This window comes from Elephantulus edwardii, unplaced genomic scaffold (genome assembly GCF_000299155.1).
Source record: "Elephantulus edwardii isolate Elephantulus edwardi_28Jun2011 unplaced genomic scaffold, EleEdw1.0 scaffold00066, whole genome shotgun sequence".
In the NCBI taxonomy this organism is placed as follows: domain Eukaryota; kingdom Metazoa; phylum Chordata; class Mammalia; order Macroscelidea; family Macroscelididae; genus Elephantulus; species Elephantulus edwardii.
The window spans coordinates 14,155,332-14,165,257 of NW_006399816.1; positions in this window are offsets into that span (position 1 = coordinate 14,155,332).

The following is a 9,926-nucleotide window of genomic DNA, read 5'->3' on the forward strand; positions in this document are numbered from 1 at the left end:
TGATGTGCTGTTCCAGTCTATATATGATTATTTATTATTATCATGAAAGGAGTCCAGAATGAAGGCTGCATATTGGAGTGGACTTGGGGGGAGGGATTGTATAACAATGAAAGAATTTTTCTTTTGTTTCTCAAAGAGAAGAGTGAATTGGGTGGGGAGGGGTGGGGAAGGAGAAAAATGTAACAATGAGTGAATGGAAATTCAAAGTCTCTGTAAACGTTTATGAAAATTATTAAGAAACCTCAATTAAAAAAAGAAAAAAATCTGTGAACATGAAAAAAAATAATTTGACTCAAAAAACCAAATAATTTTATAGCTAATAATGTAATTCAACATTAAAGGACTTTTTTTTTAAGCTGTTTTGCTGTTGGTAGTCACACAGTGTAAGAAATAGTGCCTTTAAGCAACTCGGACGTATTATTCTGTGATTAAAATTGATAATAAAGTTTAATAAGAATTCTGTATACTCAGCTCCAACACCAGGTCCTTGAGTTGTGGGGTGACATCATTGAGTTACTGCATTGGATGGCGCCAACCTTAGTGATGCCATCAGGAAGCCAGAGTGGTGGCCAAGAATGAAAACAGGGGTACATAGCTGCAGTGCCTTGGGACATAGACGGAGACACCATCACAGATTCATTCTCAGATAAAATATTGCATTGCACCATCCACCAGCCCCAGGTCTTTCCCTCCCAATTTTGTTTGATAAGCTGACAAACTCTTACATATACTTCAAAGCTCAACTTCTGAGGTTCTTCTCCAACTCCAAGGCTCAGGTACATTCCAACTACGTTTTGCGAATCACAATGTTAGTGAAAAAGAGCCTGAGGTCAATAGCAGAATCTGGAGATGGGGGAAGGCTGGCAATCAAAGCTCCCCAAGACACTAACACATGAGTCCACACTTGCGTGTTGATTATTCGCGGAGGCTGCCCCAGTCCCCAGGCTCTCTGCCCAGTTGTACTGAGGCAACACAGCATACGGGTTAAGTTCAGAGTCTGCAGCCAGACTGCTGGGGCTAGTTCTTGCTTCCTCTTCTACAAAGGTCATCTCGGGCAAGTTACTCTACCTTCCTGAGACCCAGCTTCCTCGTTTGTAAAAGGGAGATGATTATCATTCCAATCTCAAATGAGATCAGTTAAGGATCAGCTAACACACATAAAATGCTCAAAATAGTGCTTAGCACACAGCTAATATCCAGAGAGCTCAGACAGTTGGTTCCCACTCAATGGTATACAACAACAACCAGTCACGGAGTCTGTGGGTAGCTGCACTGCTAACACATGGGCCGCACCTCTCTGCCAGTTCAAATCCACCATGGGCTCGATAGGAGAGAGATGGACAATCTCCTCCTGGACTGGGACACCTGAAGAAGGGTCAGTTAGGAGTCAATTCTGACTCAAAGGCAGTAAGTCTGAGTTGTACTAATGTTAATAAATGTGCTAATAAAAATTTAAGTTTTATTAACTTTAATAAATATGTACAAAGACACAGTAACTCTGGTGGCTTAGTGGTAAGGGACTGTGCAGCCATCCCAAAGGCATGTGGTTCAAATCTACCATCTGACCCATGAGGGAAAGATAGGTGATCTCCTCCCATGTGATTTACTGCCTCTGAAATCCCACCGGAGGGTCAGCTGTGAATTGATTCTAACTCAGGGTACACAACAACAACTAATGACAAAAGAAAGCTGTGTCTCCATGTCTTTTAAGTGTGAAAAGAAGAGGTGTCTCCCTCTAGGGACCTCCCCTCCTCTCATCTCTCATCTACACTCCTACAGGATTTACCTCAGAATCTTCCTGCTACTTGTCTCCCCCCTCCAGTCTTCCCCAAAGGACCTCAGAGTTTTATCTTGAAACAAAGATAAAACTCTTTTGCCAAAACAATGGTGACAACGTTACAGGGGATGGAAATAAAAATGACTCAGTGTGTGTTTGTGTGGATGTTTCTCAGGTATTTCCTCCATAATAAAGCTCGAGCTTCTGGCTGTGCATAATTCCTTGAATGCATTCTGAGCCTCATACTCAAGCTTCTCCATCCACACACCCAGCCACAGGGCAGGGCACACATGCACGGTGGTGCCTCTGCCAAGAAATATGTTCTGAACAGATTTCTGGTGAGAACTCAGAGCTCGCCTGGGCCTCAAGGCACAGTCATGTCCTCATTCCTCCAGGCCTGACATAGCACTTGGCTGTACCTGACCATGGACTCATCTTTGCCTTATTTGTCATTCCTGTCCGAGCCTGGATACCTCTCATGTTCTCCAGTGCCTGGGGAATTGTCAAGAGCTGCTGGAGAGGACATTGTGAGATAACTCATGAATGGAGAACTGTCAGCTGTGGGAAGTACATCAGAAGGTTTCATTTGTGGGCAGGAATATGACAGAAAAGTACTCCTCCCCAGATCCCTCAGTTCTCCCCATCTGGGTGGTCATTTGTCAGCTGCCCTTTCAGCAACTATAGAGGCAGCAGACTTAAGGTTCTTACCAAGGAAGATCTTAAGTACCTGGGTAACCTGTTCAGGGAACAAAATTATTCCAAACTCGATGAAGATGAGCCAAACTCTGCCTCAAAAGCCTTTAAAGCTTGGGCTACATGCATTCATTTGGTCAGCACACATTCTCTAAACACCTATAGCACACCAAGATACACAAGAACAAGTCTGTCTCAGAGGAAGTTCAAGCAGGGTGCTCCTAGAGACAAGGATGGGAAAACTTCTCACAGACTTCAGACATGACGTCAGGAGGGGCCAAGCCTTGGAGAAAGACATCATGCTGGGAAAGGTGGAGGGTCCGGAAAAAGAGAAGAAGACCTTCAACAACACAGATCCACACAGTGACTGTAACAACAGACTGAAGTATATCAGAGACGGTGAGGATGGTGCAGGTTACAGCAAGGTTCCAATCTGCTCTTCATAGGGTGGGTCGTAGTGACTCAATGGCACCTAACACACAACAGCAGCACATCAGGCAGCATGTGATTCTGGGGACAAAGCAGAGAACAAACCGGGTAGAAGGTCCTGCCCCTCACAGAGCTGATGTTCTAACAGGAAAGCCAGATGGTAAACAAGATCTTAAAAGTGACATACATAAGATGCCAGATGATGACTAGAGACCCCTGGTGCCAAAAGGCTGATGATTTGGGTCTATGCAAATGTACCTAGGAAAAAAGGCCTGGTAATTTACTTCTGAAAACTCAGCCAATGAAAACCCTACCCAGAGACACATGTGGTTGCTATGAATCTGCACGAATTCAATAGAAGTGTGGGTTATTGGTTTATAGACACTGGTTCTAAATTAAACCTATTGCTGAAACAAAGCAAAACCAAGCAAGAATATAGTTACTTGCTGAAAGTGAAGAGGACTTGAAGCATTTCCTGCAGAAGAGCAAAGAATATAGCCTTCAATATGGATTGCATCTCAATGTTGAGAAAACAAAACATCATGATGGATGGAGAAAGATTGAGACTGTCAAGAACTTCATCTACTTGGATCCACAATCAACACACTTGGCACCAGCAGTCAAGAAATCAGGAGATGTATTGCAATGGAAAAGCCTGCAGTTAGGGACCTTTTCAAATTATTGAGGAGTAATGATAACAATTTGAGGACTAAACTGTACCTTATTTAAGCCATTGTCTTTCCAATCACTTGTTATGCATCTGAGAGCTGGATGCTGAATATGGATGACAAAAGAAAAAATGATGCCTCTGAGCTGTGGTGTTGGAGAAGAGTACTGAGTATCTCATGGATTCCCAAAAGAGCTAAGTCCTGGAGGAGGTATAGTATAGCCAGAGTGCTCTTTGGAGGCAAAGGTGATAAAGCTCCATGTCACATACTTTGGGCATACTGTTAAAACAGGCTATTCTTTGGAAAGGGACATCATGCTTAGAAAAGAGAGGAAGATCTTCATCCAGGTGGATTGACACAGGGACTGCAGCCATGGGCTTGAGTATGGCAGAGATTGTGAGGATGACACAGGACAGGACAGAGTTCAGATCTGTTGTTCATAAGGTCACTATGGGTACTACTCAACTTAATGGCACCTAACAACAACAACTGCTGTTGAGTTGGTGTTGATTCATAGAAATCTACTGGGTAGCTGAGAGTGGAAATCGTTATGGGAAGGGCTGCCTCATCTTTGTCTATAGCCTCAGGGGGCTTCAAGAGGATCAGATCCCCACAGGTAAAAGGTGCTCCCTGCTCCCTACCCACACCCTGTCTTGATCCTCGGAGCAGTATTCTCTCTGGCGTGAGAAGGCAGGAAGCACAAATGTAAACATCCCCTAAGAAATTGCCAACTCTGAGGTCCCCATTCAAGGAGTTTTTCCATCTCTATAACCACCATCTCTGTAACACTCTAGTGTCCTAGTGGTAAGGAGCTACACTGCCAATCCAAAGGCAGGCAGTTCAAATCCACCTGCTGCTCCAAGAGAAAAAGATGGGCAACTTCCTCCCTTGTGATTTACAGCCTCTGAAAACCCACTGGAGGGTCAGTTCCAATTTGATAGCACATAACAATAGCTACACCTCCACATAGCAATAATAACAATACTCACATAAAATAGTAATTTAATAATTATCATCAATACATATAAGCAATATGCATATGAGTGTTATCACTATGAGTCAGTGTAAAAGTTAAATTGTTACTGTGTGTATTTATTATCATTTGCTTGAAGTCCCTGGGTGGCTCAACAATTTAAGTGTTCAATAAGATGCCAGCAGGCTGCTGGTTCAAACCTACACAATGGTGCTTATGAGGCCCTCAAAACCCATAGGGTCAGTTCTACTCTGCCCACATAGAATTTTTAGGAGTTGGAATCACCCCAAAGACAACCAAAAACAACAAATAGTTTGCTTTGCAGTTTACAGAGAGCCCTTTGGCCCACTCACTGATAAAACAGACCCATTGCCCCCATTTTACAGATGAGAAATGTGATCCAGAAAAGCATGCCTTCAGCCCACAGCTGTCCTGTGAAATGACAAGGGGAGGGAGGTGATGGAGATCAAAGTTCCTAAATAAGATTTCCTGGAAGGATGAGTAAGACTTTAGGGTAGAAGGAACAGGGGTTTCTGAGTGGTTTCCGCCTCTAACAGATTCGTGCTTTGAAATGCTTTGAGGATGAAGAAGAAAAGTGTGTGTCTGGAAAAACACACGGGACTTTGGAAGTGGATACTGGCTTAAAACAACACACTGCTCCAAGCGCAGAAGGAAGCCAAAGGCTCCAGGCGTGGTGGGGGCGCCTCTCCGGCTGCGGCTGTCCAGTGCCCTCTCTGCTCAGCCAGGGCAGCAGCCAGTCAGCAGGACAAGAATTCCTGCAGTTTCAGGTTAATTCATTCCGTTCTCGCCCAACACTTTCTGCGTGCAGGCACTATGGCTACAGCAAAGGACAAAGCAGGTCCCTGCCCTCCTGCCGTTCCAGCCACTTGCCAAGGAGCTGGCTTCCCCCACCCCCCCGCCACAGGCGTGTCCCTCACCTGATTTCATTTGTGCCTGGGGGTGCCCTCTCCTGGCTCACCCCTTTGCTGGGGAGAACGGGGGGGGGGGGGCGAGAGGTGGAAGCAGTTACCAGGCCAGCTGAATCAAGAGCACAGCCAGTCTTCTGGCTGCCACTGTGGTTGGAGAGCCAGACTCACCACTTTTCTTCAGCAAAGTCCCTCACATCTTTGAGCCTGCCTTCTTTCTCCTCTGGGCTAACACCTGCTAACCCTATGTTTGTTGGGGAGTAAAACGCCATCAAGAATGTAGTAATGTCAGCCTCGACCCTCTTCACCTTTCTAGCTCTAGGGGTTGGGTAAGGGAAAGGGGTCTTGCCACCTCATTCCCATACTAACCTGGGTCCTCCACCCAATTTAGGCTGCATGACCCCATTCTGCTCAAAGCAACAGGTTCTTCCGAGCGCTTGCCTTCAGCTGTGCCAGGCCAGGGCCCACCCACTCCCTGCGCTCTCTGGCATGTGATTGGAAAGCGCTGGAGAGGCGCACAGACACCCACTCCTTGGAGTCTGAGGACAGAAGCAGAGAAGTGAGCACTCAGGGGGCTTCAACAGAATCAGATCCGCATGGGTAAAAGGCGCTCACTACCCGCACCCTATCTTGCTCCGCGGAGCAGTATCCTCTCTGGCTGGAGAAGGCGGGAAGCACAAATGTAAACATCCCCTAAGAAATTGCCAACTCTGAGGTCCCCATTCAAGGAGTTTGTTTTAAATAGATGGGGGCGGGGAGTCCTACTCGAACACGCTGAAGAGTGAGATACCAGATGGAGAAAGTGAGAAGGGGGAAAATGCCCCCATGTCCTGCAAGACCCTTGTCCAGCTACAGGGGCGCCCACCTTGGCACAGCTGGACGACTGGGCAGAGAGGTGCCGGGTGAAGGGCTGCGTTTCGCCCAGTGCAGGGCTGTCGCAGTCCAAACTTTCCAAGACTCGCCCTCGGGGCGACCACCTGGACTTTGGGGAGCAGGAGGAAGACGAGGCTGAAGAAGGAGAAGGCGCGAGGACCAGACCTGGATGCGCGCGTGGCAAGGGGACCAGCAGGCGGCACCCGACAGCGAGTCCCACCCTCGGTTACCTGGGTTCTGAGGGTCACAGGGGTCCAGAAGAGAGGGCACAGACCAGCCGGAGACAGGACACTTCTCCACGTCACAGCAGCTCTAAAACACACACACACAGCACCTGGCCGGGCGGGTCAGCACTTCTCCCCTGCGGGTTCCCGCCGGGTCCCCTCCCGCGTGGGCGGGGCGGGCAGGGAGGAGCCCAGAGCAGTGGGGCGCCCCTCCCTTCTCGGATCCTGCACCCGACAGCGTGACCTCCACAGGGTCCCCTCACCACTCCCAACCAAAGGTATAACCAAGGCCCTGTGCTCAGGGGGTGTCAGGGTGCTTGAACAGCCTTCCTCTTCCCCATACCCTTTGGCCGAGACAAACTCCACGCCCATTCATTCCCTCCACCCCTAAAAGCTGAGAGGGGCCGGATTCTAAGGCCTCCCAGAGGGCAGGGCCACCAAGCATGTGCCCTCAGAAAAATCCATGGGGCGGGGCACAGGGAAGGAGACAAAACAGCTGGGTACCCAGTTGTCCCACTCAGAGCTGTCCTTGCGTTGGAGAAGCCCCTGGCTGTTCTAAGTCCCAGCATCCTCAGTTCCACCCTCTCTCCATGGAGTGCCCTGCACGGTGGTCCTTGCCACACCTCAATCTTCTCTCCCTCCCCACCCCCACCCCCACCCCGGGCTCCCCTTTCTAGGTCTCAACTCCCTCCTTGGAAGGTGATGTACCAGGACCTCCAGAGAACAAAAAAGAAACGTGTGACTCTGGGACCCAGATCTGAGGTTATCCGCAGGTGACCGTCTTAGTCCCTGCTCTCCTCCCCTCATCCTCCCAGAAAATCCACTCCTTAAAGAACCTGCCCAGATTCAGGAAGGAAGTGTGTAAGACAGCTTCTTGACCCTATTTTGCAACCCCAGTTTTCTGCATGTCTCCTACCCCCAGCCTTCCCTAATTTACTCTGGTTACAAACAGTGAGGGGAGCACTGTCCTGGGAGTCCAGAGAGCTGCACTTTGACTTCAGTGACCTTGGGCAGGTCCCTTCCCTGTTCCTCATTTGCAAGTGAAGTGGGGTGTGTGTGTGTGTGTGTGTGTGTGCTTTCCTCTCAGTCTAGGTTTACCTTAACCATTCCCATCTAAATTCTTAAAGGGAAAGCGATGAGAGTGTGTAAACAGGTTCCTAGTTTAGGGTACTGGCTCTCTGGGAAGGCTTTCTCAGTTCTGCAGGAAGCTTGTTGTTTCTGTGATGTTTATCTCTGCAACCAGATTAGATCAACAATCTGCGTTATGCAGATGACACAACTCTGCTTGCTGAGACTAAGGAGGACTTGAAGTGCTTGCTGCAGAAGGTCAGGGACTGCAGCCTTCATTATGGGTTGAAGCTCAATATCAAGAAAACAAAAATTCTCACCACTAGGCCAATTGGCAGCATCATGACAGATGGTTAAGAGACTGAGATTGTTCACAGCTTTAGTTTACTTGGCTCCACAGTCAACACTCTTGGCACCAGCAGCCAGGAAATTAAAAGACAATTTGCATTGGGAAAGTCTGCTGTCAGAGACCTCTCCAAAGAATTGAAGAGCAATGATTTCAGTCTGGAGACTAAGGTGCACCTGATATAAGCAATAGTCTTTGCAATCACTTGCTATGCATCAGAGAGCTGGATAATGACTAGGGATGATAGGAGAATTGTTGTCTTTGAAGAAGGGTATTGAGTATACCATGGACTGCTAAGAAAACAAACAGGTTCATCCTAGAGAGGGTTAAACCAGGCTGCTCCTTGGAGACAAGGATTCTGAAGCTTCGTCTGACATACTTTGGACATGTTTCAAGGAGGGGACCAGTCCTTGGAGAGGGACATCATGCTTGGGAGGGTGGAGGGACAGCACAGAAGAGGAAGACCCTCAATGAGATGGATTGATTCAGTGACTGGGTTAATGGGGGTAGGTGTATTGGAGACAGTGAGATTGGCACAGGATAGAGTAGAGTTTAGGGCTGTTGTACATAGGGTCACTATGAGTTGCAGGTGAATTGACGACACACAACAACTACAACATAAGCTTGAGATAAAGAGGCGTGGTGGCACAAGGCTTAGACACTTGGCTGTTAACTGAAAGGTTGGCATTTTCAAACAACCCTCCAATGAAAGATTTGGTGAACTGCTCCTGTAAAGGCTTCACTCTTAGAAAACCCTATGGGAAAGTTTTCTTTTTCACATGAGGTCACTATAGGCCAAAAATCAACTCAAGCACCTCTAACAACACCAACCTAACAAGGCTAAAGAAGAGGACCAAAGTGCTCTTTGCTGTGTTCAGAACAGCCTTAGCCCAGTCCCTCACTACTGGCAAAATGATGAGGAATATCCTGGCTTTGATCCACATGAAGGTGTTGGGAGGATTAAATGAGATTTTAGATCTGAAGACCTTTGAAAGACCTGTGTGCCTTCTGACCTCATCTTTTTGATGACCACCACACTGATGGCTTTCCAAGGCAGAATGGGGGAATGGGGCGCTGGCCCATAGAAGCTGCAGCACACACAGCCCAGGCACACATCCACCACCCTCAGTCAGAGCAAACAGAGACACCCAATGACTCTGTGGACATGTCTATCACGCCTTGCTATGTACATCGCATACCTGGAGAGGGAAGACAAGAAGGCTGTCAACTTAAACAGGGGTGATCCAAGGTTGAGGGATCACCGAGTCATTGATGAGCACACCTCAGCTGGACACTCAGTTGTCAGATGCCTGAGACAGAGCCCTTAAGTAACTTCTAGTCTAGGTGAATGAATTCTTAAACCCTTTAAAGAAAGAGGAGGACCCAGGACACACTGTGAAAGGTGACCACTGCCCCACCTCATTGGGGAAAAGAGCAGGGGGAAGGGAAGAAGGTTGGAAGAGAGATATTGAGCCTAAGGTGATGTTTCCAAAGTGTTGGAACCCTAACCCTTGTACTTGTGGAAGGAGTCCTGGTCGTGCAATGGTTAAGCAGTGGTTGTTTACAGCAAAGGTCAGAGGATAGAACTCAACAGCTGTTCAAGAAAGATATGTCTAGAAATTCCATATGACCCAGCTATTCCACTACTTGGAATATACCCTGAGAATATGAACTGAGGCACAAACAGATTTGTACACCAATGTTCATAGCAGCATTATTCACCATTGCAAGAACATGGAAACAGCCCAAATGTCTAACCACAAATGAATAGATTGAGAAATTATGGTACATTCATACAATGGAATACTATGCAGCACGCAGGAACAATGATTTTGTAAATTATTACCTAGCTTGGGAGGGACTGGAGAGCATTATGCTGAGTGAACTAACTCTGTCACATACAGATAAATATTGTATAAAACCGTTATTGTAGAATGAGTATAAGGATC